The 12,292-nt window shown below is 37.6% G+C and overlaps 1 protein-coding gene across 2 annotated transcripts in view; it reads left to right on the top strand.

Moving 5' to 3' along the window:
- The window catches only part of lingo1a (leucine rich repeat and Ig domain containing 1a), a 90,867-nt gene that overhangs the window by 59,028 nt on the left and 19,547 nt on the right, over positions 1–12,292 (top strand). Inside the window, exon 1 of one of the 2 annotated variants that reach the window (XM_082160095.1) lies at positions 10,658–10,964. The exons of the other annotated variant lie outside the window; for it this stretch is intronic. The gene's annotated coding sequence lies outside the window, so the exon portion shown is untranslated. Of the gene's footprint in view, positions 1–10,657; positions 10,965–12,292 lie in introns of those variants that run through there. 2 annotated transcript variants of the gene reach the window in all.

Here is a 12,292-nt window from a genome sequence, read left to right as displayed (position 1 = left end):
AGCAGTGATTATAAATCTGGGGTGGATCCAAACCAGCCTGTGACCGCTTTAAATATTCGGGCTTTATAAATATCCTTCCTGAAAATAGACTCTACGTGAGATGTTGCTAATCATGCGGACATTACGGCAGAGTGTAAATGAAGCCAAAGCAAAGGCACACCGTGATTGTATTTGCCTGAAATGGCTCCATCATGTAGGAACAGAATTCCCAGGTACCTCCTCGGGCCACGAGGGAACATTGACTCGATCTTTCCTATGGAAAATTCTAGCGGTAATTCCAGATGAGTCCAGCTGATTAGTGCCGCCGCAGGAGGGGCCTGTGGGTAAATCTGGGATTCGCACCCTCGGTGTGGTTAAAGTGAGGCCGTCGTTCCATTTGGGGAATGAAGCGATGGGTTTTTAATCATCTCTGAATTACATCAAACTCTGCAGGATTATCTCCCCTGCTGCCATCTGCCTCTTAATTAAATTGTCTTTAGACCGAGTTTGTCTATTGGGATGATATGGGAGGATCTACCTAAAGGAAATCAATCAAACAACCTCATGATCCCTCCGAAACACGAGGTTTGTTTTTCCTCCTGACCTGTAGCTGGTTCCCTTGCCCTGCGTAAAACACTGTTGGTAAAGATTTTCAGCTTATTTCCACACCAGTGTTTACCAGTGTAGTTTTCCCTATGCCAGTGGTCTCAAACTATGAGATAATCACATAAGTGTTACTTATTTATCCTTAAATCCAGCTCACAAATCAATTTTCATTTGGTGAGATTTGCTTTGGCATTTAATGTGATCCCTCTCTTAAGGGTTGCTATGAAGTAGCCAAATATGTATTTTAAAGGCCTACAATTTAAACGTAAAAGCAGAGTTTTTTCATATGTCTTAATGCCAAGGACCTGAACATTTTATGCTCCCTTGGGACAGACCTTCTTCATCTATATATTTTAAAGTTGTGATAGTGTTTTCTTCCCTATTGTGACTTATATACGAGTGAGCCGGCTTCTCGAAACAAGAAAGAATGTAGGGCGGGATTTTTTTTTTTTGTCCATGTGGAATTTATTGGATGGCTGTGGTTTGCTATTGGTCGATCTCATGTGAGTGACAGGTTGCTCCGCCCTCGCTCCAGTAAACATGTAATGAGAGAAGAGAAGAGATGTTGCTGTTGGAGGGAGGGGAAGTTACTTGAATTAAAGAATATGAGGGCACATGATTTTTAAAATAAAGATGTTCATGGAATATTACATACAATTTTTGCTCTTTTTTTTCTATTTTGATTTCATGGTGACTAAAAAAAATTGTGTGATTTACTATACAAACAATAAAATAAAAGTATTGGCTTTTGCATTGTCTTTATGCTAAAGAAAACTATAGAATTTTTTATAATTTTTTTTAATGTCATAAAATGATATGTGCTGAATTGTTTCTAAGAGGTAAAAACGAATATAAATCAGTCACTGATTTCATTAGAATATTGTAATATTATGTATTATCAAATGGTAGCTGTGAATATTAAAGGTATAGCGGAGGATCTTTCCAAATTTTAGATAAGACTTTTTGAAAAGTTTGATTGATTCACCAGAATGATTGACAATTAGGAGGACCAATAGTATAGGTTACCCACCAGGAAGTAAAACATCCTCCGCTATACCTTTAAGTTTTTAGCTATCTGTTGGTGAATGTGAATGTGAAAAAAGTCACTACAACAAACCTATTTCGTGACGACAACAAACAAGCACTCATTTAATATTCCCTATATAGCGAACATCAGGGGAAGCGATTTTGGACACATTACATCTGTGTGGTGTGACAACTATTAATCAGTGCTTGGGTTATTAATCAGTGAAGCGTCTACATTGGCTGGGCACGTTGAGGCGACGCTCCTTCAGATGATGAACGCCCCATCCTTATAAATTTAAATACCTGACCATTACATCAAAGCCGGCTTGTGATGTTCCTGGTCTCTTATTAGGACTGCTACCTGCCTGATCTTCAAGGAGCAAATTACAGTTCATTGCAGGCATCATTAGTCCACTAAACATGCAGAGCAGTGCGTGAATGAGGGAGAGGTGAGTCGCTCGACTCTGAAAAGGTCTTTCCATGCATCAATAACTGTGCCGATAAATGTATATAGACAAAACTCACGGTTGTAAAATGTATCTATTTGGTAATTTGAGAGCTCTGCTCTATAATGCTGATGTTCCTGAGAAACAGCTGATGTTTTCAGCTACATTCTGAATCTGATTTGTGTACAAGGCATTATAGTAACTCTATCTCTCTGAGAGATGTGTGAAGAGAATTTGTGAGGAAAAAAATCCATCTATCCTCACATTTACAGCAGAATCATTGTTCCAGCGTTAGATATTTATGAACCCACTTAGAAGGTACAGGAGAACGCACACATTCATGAATACTTACACTTTGCAATAATGTAACGTCATTGATCTGTAAAATAGCCTGTGCTGGTTTATTCTATTAGGATGGTTTGATGGTGGTGAGACGTAGCGGCACATACACCAAACTTTCGGCCAAACTGCAAGCCGATCCGTATCCAAATTCTGCTGTCCATCCATATTCCTCTGCCATATATTTGCCTTGTTCATAAGCTAAGTGTTTTTAATTGATCTCACTTTGAGTGTTCATCTGGGCAATTCTGTTTACTGACGTCGTAATTGAGATCCAGGATGAAAATAGACTATTGGTTTCCACACAGATGCTACATGATCAATTCTCATCCCAGCACTGAAGCTGAAGAGGACTTAGTGCAAGTTCTGTAAGATTTCAGCACTGTAGGATTTACTGAAAGATTTCAGTATCCTGTGGTTTCAGATTTGTAAGGTTTTATTGCTTTAGGTTTCTGTAGGGATGCGTAGCTTATGCATTTTTAGCTCTGTACATTTTCAGCACTATAGAGTTTTGGTGTTGCTATAGTTCTGTAATCGTACGTTTTAATTCCTGTAATATTTCAGTGCTTTGTATTGCAATACTGTAAAATGTCAGTGCGGTAGAGTTTTAGCACTGTACAATTTCAGTATTGTAGAGTTTTGTTGTATGATTTCAGTACTGTAGCGTTTTAATACTGTAATATTTCAGTACATTACATAATACTGTAAAATGTCAGTGCTGTAGAGTTTTAGCACTGTACAATTTCAGTATTGTAGAGTTTTGTTGTATGATTTCAGTACTGTAGCGTTTTAATACTGTAATATTTCAGTACATTACATAATACTGTAAAATGTCAGTACTGTAGAGTTTTAGCACTGTACAATTTCAGTATTGTAGAGTTTTGTTGTATGATTTCAGTACTGTAGCGTTTTAATACTGTAATATTTCAGTACATTACATAATACTGTAAATTGTCAGTACTGTAGAGTTTTACCACGATAACATTTTATTATATATAGTTTTGTTGTATGAATTTACTGTAACATTACTGTAATATTCAGTCCTTTATAGTCTCAAATGTCAGTACTGTAGAGTTTTAGCACTGTAATGTCAGTCTTATAATAAGTATTATAGTTTTGGTGTTGTATGATTTCAGTATTGTACAGTTTTAATACTGTAATTTTCAGTACTTTACAGTCTCAACGCTGTAAAATGTCAGTACTGTACAGTTTTAATACTGTAATATCTTTACAGTCCCAATGCAATAAGATTGATGTACTGTATGGTTTCAGTACTGTAGGGTTATATTGAAGTACTACAGTACTTAATACTGTAAAATAGTGCTGCGGAGTTTAATGATGTATTACTTCAGTGACTGTGACTTGTTTTGCCGTAGGGTTTCATTATTGTAAGGTCTGAATGCAGAGAACATTCCTTAGAGAACTTCTGCCTTTGATGTTTGGGTAGAATGTGTTTCATGAAGTGCAGAATCTGAATATTATGCTTGGATGTGGGCAGTCAGCGAGTACTGATTATGTAAACCCTAAAAATGACCTCATGACCCTCAGTCAAAGGTTACAAGCATTGTGTTCTGTCGGATTTACTGAACAGTTCTCTGTACTGTTGAAGCTTAGAGTTGTAAGTGTTGTAAGGCTGATCAATTTTGAAGTCCTAATGTGGAAGAGTGTATGATTTCTTTTATTCAGATGGTTTTAATCATTGAAAGGTTCTGGAGGCAGGATTTGAACTTGATTCTCTGGACACAAAACTCTACATATTATGTTCTGTAACCTGACTGGTGCCCTCAGAGACGGAGAAAAACAGGTCACTCCAAAACTAGTTCAGGGGTTTTTCCATTCAGTGACTACCTTGAAAAAACTTTCCTGTTCATTTTACAAAATAATAATATATCATCTGTGCTTTTAATTGGCTAATGTCAATTAATCGAAGTTAATATGTCAGCTGATCTGTGTGTTGAGTTTTGGGGGAGTGGCCACTGTGTTTGTGGGCGTGGCCATTGGCTATTTCACACACACATATATAATTAAGTAGGCTCTGGCAAGGAATGGGAACTTGTAAGGTCTATAAATAGTTGTGGGTAGTTTTCAAGGGTTATAGTTGTGTTTACAGTTCTGTTTAGTGTGCTATTTTGCATTTAATTATGGTGTTTAATTTGAAGAATGTGAAGTATATAAGCACATTGAATAAAATGTAGCTATAAATCTATTGAGAGAATTTTTTCATTGTTTAAGTGTGTGTGTGTGTGTGTGTGTGTGTGTGTGTGTGTGTGTGTGTGTGTGTGTGTGTGTGTGTGTGTGTGTGTGTGTGTGTGTGTGTGTGTGTGTGTGTGTGTGTGTGATCTAAGTCAGTGTGGGTAGATATGATTGTTACCAGCATAGCAAGAGAATACAGAACAAGAGAATGAGATTTTGTTGGTTCTGGATGAGATGAGTGCTGTGCTGGAAACATATTTTAAAGTAGCTATTGCTGTCTGCGCACTGCAGCCTGCGGCTGGGAAATGCCATCAGTAATACAAAGAAAAATATCTCAACATAGTGTATTGTGTGTGAGCCCAGCTAAAGCGAGCCGAGCCATTTCTCTCCATTCGCCTCCCTCTCTTCCTCGATCTGACAAGCTCAAATCTGATTGGCTGCTTGGCGAAAACTCTCGGAGTGCGCAGGTTTTTGTAGTAGTCATGTTTAACACAGCACTATGTTGCTAAAACTACTGAGGAAGACCTATTTTCTTTTACAAATTTGCTAAGTTAGTGGCATCACATCTTATATAACCAGAATTTTGTTTAGATGCCTATAGACTAAAACTATTCACAAGAATAACTGTGCATCATTTCTAAATTATGCAAAGCATTACCAGCATACCAACCATATTTTATTATTAGTATTATTTAAACATTACCAGCATACAGATACTGCTGTGCAATTATGTTAATTATTATTATTTATGTTTTTTAAATAGTATTACCAGCATACCATCACCACTGTGTTATTATATGAATTATTGTTATTATTATTTAATACTCTTTTATTATTTGAACATTACCAGCATACCAATACTGCTGAGTCATTATATTAACTATTTTCTATTATTTAAACTTTTTTCTTTTTTTCTTGACTGCTTATTAATCAAGTATTTTATAATAGCGGCAAGTACAACAAACTGTGTTTGGTTTCTTAACATGTTGGTCAGATGGTCGGTCAGATGGGTGATTCTTGGCCAGAATAATTTATGCTGCTAGTCAAAAGTCTGGCTACGCAAGACAATGTGGACAATAATCAAAATCTGTCTTTTTTTTTTGTCAGTAGAAGCCATTAGTTTCTCTACTAGAGAGTGTTGTGTTGGATTCTGTGCGTCATTTTGACCTTTCTAGCCCTGGAAAGAGGCGAGACGGAGACGGAGAGAGCAAAAGAGCAGGATTATTCTGTAACCGAAAGCCGTTGTGTGCGCAGACGGAGTTTGTGTCACACCGGACTTGTAGATCATATCAAGTGTCGCTCATACGTCAGATTAGGCCTAATATGCGTCTGCCCTCATCACGACGTCCTGCGCCTTACAAACAATTCAGATTTGTCATGCTGTTCCAACATTAACTGTGAAATAAATCATGTGGTTTGGAAGATGCCATTCTGATGTTTGTTTTCTCCTGGCTGACGGCTCTATTCCTGTCGGTCTCATTTTCCCCAGTCACAAAGAATCAGCTGGAGAACCCAACACAGACATCGAGCAACAAATGAGAGTCGAAATTGGCTCCGGCGAGTAAATAAAACAGTTTTACATGGTTTAAGTTGAATTTTAAGAATGTGGTTTAACTCTCTCTGAGTGCTGTGAGTGTTTCGAATGAAAGAGAGAAACTGTGTACTAAAGAAACATCTGTCGCGACTCATTTGTCTTCTAGACACTTTTAAATCAGTGTAAAATTTACCATAAAAAAATGAATCTAGGATTCCTAGGAGATAAAGTTCTAAATGGAACCCGTCAGGTGCTTCTTATAGAACCTTTTAGGGGTTCCCATTATGGGATCATGTTATGGATTAAGTTTTAATTCATTCAATTTAATTTTTTTTATAATTTTTTTTGGTTAAATTTAATGAATTAAACAGCTCATAAACATATTCTATCACTAGAAAAAAATGTAATTGCCCATTAAACATGAAAGTATTATGCAAACGTTCTATATGCTATATGTTGGAAATGCTCTCAGACAGCAAGTGCAGTGAGTTTGCTTCCTTCTTCTCTGAGGAAATCAATAATATCAGAAAGGCGATCAGGATATCCTCGTGTGGCACTGAGGTCAGACAGGTCAGAACACATCCGCAGAAAGTTACTATGTCTGATTTTGAAGAAATTAGTGGAAGAAACTAGCCTGGCAAGCCAGACCTACATCAAGATGTTAGGTCTGGCAACTCACCATAGACACGCTCAATCCGAGGGGCGGGATAAACGGCTGTCTTTCAAATTCCCTCTGCACGCAATAGGACAGCGCTTCAACCAACCAGAGCGTTTTCCCAACAGCGGAGCTAGTCGATAGATTCAACTTTTGCCATATCTGGCCGGCGAAACTACGAACACATCTTCCTTTTTTTAAGAATGACTTAAGTGCCGTTATATGCTCTTTTCTCAAAGAAAAACCTAACTCCAAGTCCTCCAGAGTCGCGGACAAAGCCGATTCGAAAGACTGTTCGCCAGCAGCAGCCGTCATTCTTTGTTTTCAAGTGGCAGGGGGAACCGTCGCAACTCTTGTCGTCATTATGTTAAGCCCGCCCCGCCTACTCTATACACGACGTGACTGGCCTGACCCAATTTAGGTTTTTGCAGCTCGAAAGTCAATGGAGAGTTGCTAGACTGCCCTAGCTGCAAAATACATTTTGCTGCCGCTAGGGTGCGTCTAGATTTCTAGGCTAGGAAGAAACAGTACAGCACTATAAAACATCAACCTGTGCCCTTGACACACTCCCTGTTAAACTGTTTAGAAGCAGATCTCCTAGAAGTGGTAAACTCCTCACTTCTCTATGAGACTTTTCCAAAGTCCCTTAAAACTGCAGTTGAAAAAGAGCAATCTGGATAGCAACATATTGAGCAATTACAGACCAAATCTCAAATCTTCCTTTCATAGGCAAGATCATTGAAAAAGTCGTCTTCAATCAGCTGAACAAATTCTTAATCTCAAATGGATACTTTGACAATTTTCAATCTGGTTTCCAACCATACAGCACAGAGACAGCGCTCATAAAGATAATAAACGATATGCAGGCAAAACATCAATTCTGGTCCTACTCGACCTCATTTGACACTGTCGATCATAACATACTTCTGGACCGGCTGGAAAACTGGGTGGGGCTTTCTGGGATAGTCCTAAAATGGTTCAGGTCATACTAAGAAGGGAGAGGTTATTATTATGTGAGTATAGGAGACCATAAGTCTGAGTGGACATCCATGACATGCGGAGTCCCTCAAGGCTCAATTCTTGCGCCACTCCTGTTCAACCTGTATATGCTCCCAATGAGCCAAATAATGAGAAAGAACCAAATTGCTTACCACAGCTATGCAGACGACACACAGATCTACTTAAGCCCTATCGCCTAATGATTCCAGCCCCATTGACTCCCTGTGCCAATGCGAAGTCAACAGTTGGATGTGTCAAAACTTTCTTCAGCTAAACAAAGACAAAACTGAAGTCATTGCGTTTGGAAACAAAGATGAAGTTCTCAAGGTGAACGCATAAAAAAAAGTCAGGAATCTCGGTGTGATTCTGGAGTCAGACCTTAGTTTCAGTAGTCATGTCAAAGCAATAACTAAATCAGCATACTATCATCTCAAAAATATTAGATGCTTTGTTTCAAAATATGAATTGCCATAGTGTGATATTTTAATTCCTTTCTATGTGAATAACTCTTTTAATTTTCCTTGCTTTCATTTTGTGATTATTTTTATTCCTTTCTATGTAAAGCACTTTGAATTGCCATAGTGTATGACGTGTGCTATATAAATAAACTTGCCTTGCCTTGCCTGTATCTATAACTCAATTAAACCTATTTTTTTTCTGAGAGTTAATGTTTTCATTTCATACAAAGCCACCAAAATGAATAAATTATGAACCGACATCATGATTGGCTACCTTCAAATTACATCATTTGACAAACAACATTTTTAACAATATTTTAATGCTGATTTATGATATGGAAAAGGCTCATTGTAATTTATATATAATTTTAATATATATACACAGTAAAAAAAATTGTATGATCAATAAGAGTTATGTTAACATGTACAGTATTACATTTCTTTAACTCAAAACTCAACTTTTTTATGTTATACAAGATTCAACTCATTTTTTTTTAAGTCAGTTTAATGTAAGTTAAGTTTTAATTACTTAAACATCCAAGGTGATTGTACTTAAAAAAAAATTAAGGCAAAAGCTTTTTTTTTACAGTGTATATATAATATATTTAAGTTTATATATGAATTACAGCTAAAACATATTTATGCTGTAAATTCACTCAAAAAAAGTGTATTTTGGATCCTGGAAACATCTCTCAGCCTCTCAAATGTTACCGTTTTCCCCATCTTACGACAGGAAGAGAACTTGTGGCTTGTTAGCTGTGACACACACACACACACACACACACACACACACACATTTTAAGGTGTTAAGTGACTCCAATCCTGTAGGTTTTAGTCTCTGCATACCCGTGGCGTCTGCAGAAATCTCTCATAACTCATCTGTTAATGCAGCCCAGTCGGAATAAGACCATCGATCCAGGCATACGTCTGTCTGGAAAATCTCCTGTACGCAGCTTTAATCTGATTTATCACGCCGAGAGGAGCTGAAAATCCTGGGACGCCCATTTACTGAATGCAGTTATGGGTGCGTGTGATGTGCACTGACCCCTATGAATTTAAACAGACAGCTGTTATGTCATGGGAGGCCGTTTGTTTATGCTGCTCACAGCTATTGTGTTCAAACAGCTTCTTCAGGCAGATGCTTAAGGTGCCTGGAAAATGTTTTTTTAGGCACAGCAATCTGAGTGAGAGCAACAGTGCCCCCATGACCTCATGTGCGGTACTACAGTCAACAACAGCAAAAGAATGAATATTCTGAACATTTTTCTTTGAACAAACATTGGTCCAGTGAGGGTTTCAGAAGGTAATACCATAGTACTTTGATATTCATCATATAAAAATGTGAAGTTACTCATTCATTGAGAAATTTTTACCTCAGACATCTTTGACAAGTATGGAGTCATGGACCAAAAAAATTAGACACTGTGACACTTTTCAAAATATCTTCTTGTGTACTATAGAAGAAAGAAAGGCATACAGGTTTTGGTACTATAGGGTGATAAAAATGACTAAACTTTCATTTTTGGGAGAATTGTTTCCTTAAAGCCCCCATGTTCGCCACTGAATGGATCATGGCGTAATGTAAACATTGGCGTGTGAAATTTTGGCAATGTTTGTGCTGACTAGCCTACACATCTGTAGGCCTATAAATTATTCCTGAGACTTGTATGGCTCAAACCCAGTGATCGACATTTTTATTGATAATGCTTCTCAGGTGCTTTTGAAAATCACCGCTATAGCTTTGTTCATAAATATGGTGGCTGCGTAAAAGGTCATGTGACCAAAATAATAAATATGAATATTCAATGCTACTGTTCGATTACCACATTTATTTAGCGTTCTCTCAATTGCTTATGCTTGTATTATTCTCAAGTCATTTAGAATAAAACCATATGCTGAATGAATTAATGTTGGACTGTAGGCTACTTAAAACTATACTGTGGTATTACCCTCATGGGCAACTTATATATTTCTATAAGAGTCTGTTCATTTAGAATGGACATTTAAAAACAAATTATACATGTAGCTTCCTTGAAGTATTTACCATGGAAACCTTATGCAGTTAGCCTACTAAAATCAAACTGTGGTAACTTGGTGTTAGTTTAAAAAACTGAATTTAAATGTCAGAAAGGTTCCTAATACCTCTTTTATATTCAATATCAATTTATTTCATCATTAGCTAGAACTGTACTACTGATATTTTGGCGGGAAATGTGGTTCTCGTGAGGAAGAGACACATTTCTTTCATCCTTTGCGTGAGAATCTCTCTCGAACGCTTCGCAGCAGTTTATTTGTTCAGAGACATTTTGGAGACTGAATAAACGGGACTGGAGACGCGCGCGCGTGTATGTGTGTGTGTGTGCGCGCGCGCTTGTGCTCGTGTGTGTATGAAGTGCTCTCTCTCATTCGGCGCTGGGTGAGTCCAGACTGCAGACCGTATCACTGCTGTGATTTTAATAGGAGAGACGGAGGATATCAGAATATCTGTGCGACTCTTTGAGCTCATCGATAACCCGAGAAATGATAATGATGATGATGATGATGATGATGTCTGTGATCCTGTGAAGAGAGTTTATATGTATGTGCCTATATGAGGGATCCTCTGTGATATATGAAAGGTTTATCATACACGGATATATAAGCACTTTCAGCGGTTTTTCTGGACGGATCGTCGCGTTTTATAAGATGAACATATCCACGTACGTGTTATTGCAGCGATACATGATGCTGTAAGTTCACAACGCTTCCGATTTAATTGTGTGTGTGTGTGTGTGTGTGTGTGTGTGTGTGTGTGTGTGTGTGTGTGTGGGGCGCGCGTGTGAATGTGATATGTATCTTGCATATAAACATATTTAACTATACATATAATGCATAAATGAAAGGAACATCATTAAATTATGTTCTGTGTGTGTGTGTGTGTGTGTGTGTGTGTGTGTGTGTGTGTGTGTGTGTGTGTGTGTGTGTCTATAATAGCATGTATATTCTGTGTGTGTGTGTGTGTGTGTGTGTGTGTGTGTGTGTGTGTGTGTGTGTGTGTGTGTGTGTGTGTGTGTGTGTGTGTGTGTCTAGCAGATAGATAGATAGATAGATAGATAGATAGAAAATAATCAGTCAAAAGTGTAAAAATATGCCCTGTTATGCATTTTTTTCGATAACTTGATTTGTAATGCAGTTTCATATGCTCTCTTACAAATAAAGTTTCCAAAATGGGGCTTTTCACTGCGATGCTATAGTAGAAGAACCATTTTTGGTTCCCAAAGAACCTTCCAACGAACTAAGTTTTTTCTAGTGTGAAGAATATTTAAAAAAAATCTAAAGAACTACTATAAAGAACCTTTTGTGGTTATTTATGAAATCCTGGAACCATATGCCAATAAAGAACCTTTCATTTTTAAGAGTGTACTGTAGTATCCAATTGAAGGCCTTCATATCAGTGCATAAAATATGATTAGTTGTTGATATAACATAAGAGGTAAGAGTCATGTGAGTCTAAGAGTCTAAAAATCCCAGTCATGTGAATTTGTGAATAAAATATTTGACAAAAGGGTCAGAAACATTTTTAGAAAGTTATACCATCATAAAATGTAGAAAAACACCCTTGAAAATCAAATCTAACGGGCAGAAATTTCCGCTTAAGTGAATTGTTGACCTGTGATGCTAGTGAAGATCCATGCAGAAAGGCTTTAGAATGATTGGACAATGATGTAGAATAATCTAAAAGGCTGGTTGAGTACTCTAGAATGAGCAGCTGTCTTTAATAAGTACTGTGCCCATTCAGTGAAGTTGATTTCTGAATTGATCTGATTTGGAATTGAGCATTTGATGGCAGGTGCTGTGGTAACTCCGTCCACACAGCATATTAAATCAGTCTGGGCAATTTCAACCCAGCTGGCTCGGGCTATATTGAGTTGTGTGTGTGTGTGTGTGTGGGTTATCCGTTATGTCTGCTGCTGTTGGATTAGTTCTTCATATAAATCTCACCGGAGCTGAAAGATTTCCCACAGAAATACTGGTCCAAATATCACTTCCTCAGTGTGAGCTATGAATTCAGGGGCCT

Source organism: Leuciscus leuciscus, assembly GCF_965113295.1.
Source record: "Leuciscus leuciscus genome assembly, chromosome: 25".
Taxonomy (NCBI): Eukaryota; Metazoa; Chordata; class Actinopteri; order Cypriniformes; family Leuciscidae; genus Leuciscus; species Leuciscus leuciscus.
The sequence above is the reverse complement of the archived record's forward strand: the minus strand, read 5'-3'. Positions and strand labels throughout refer to the sequence as shown.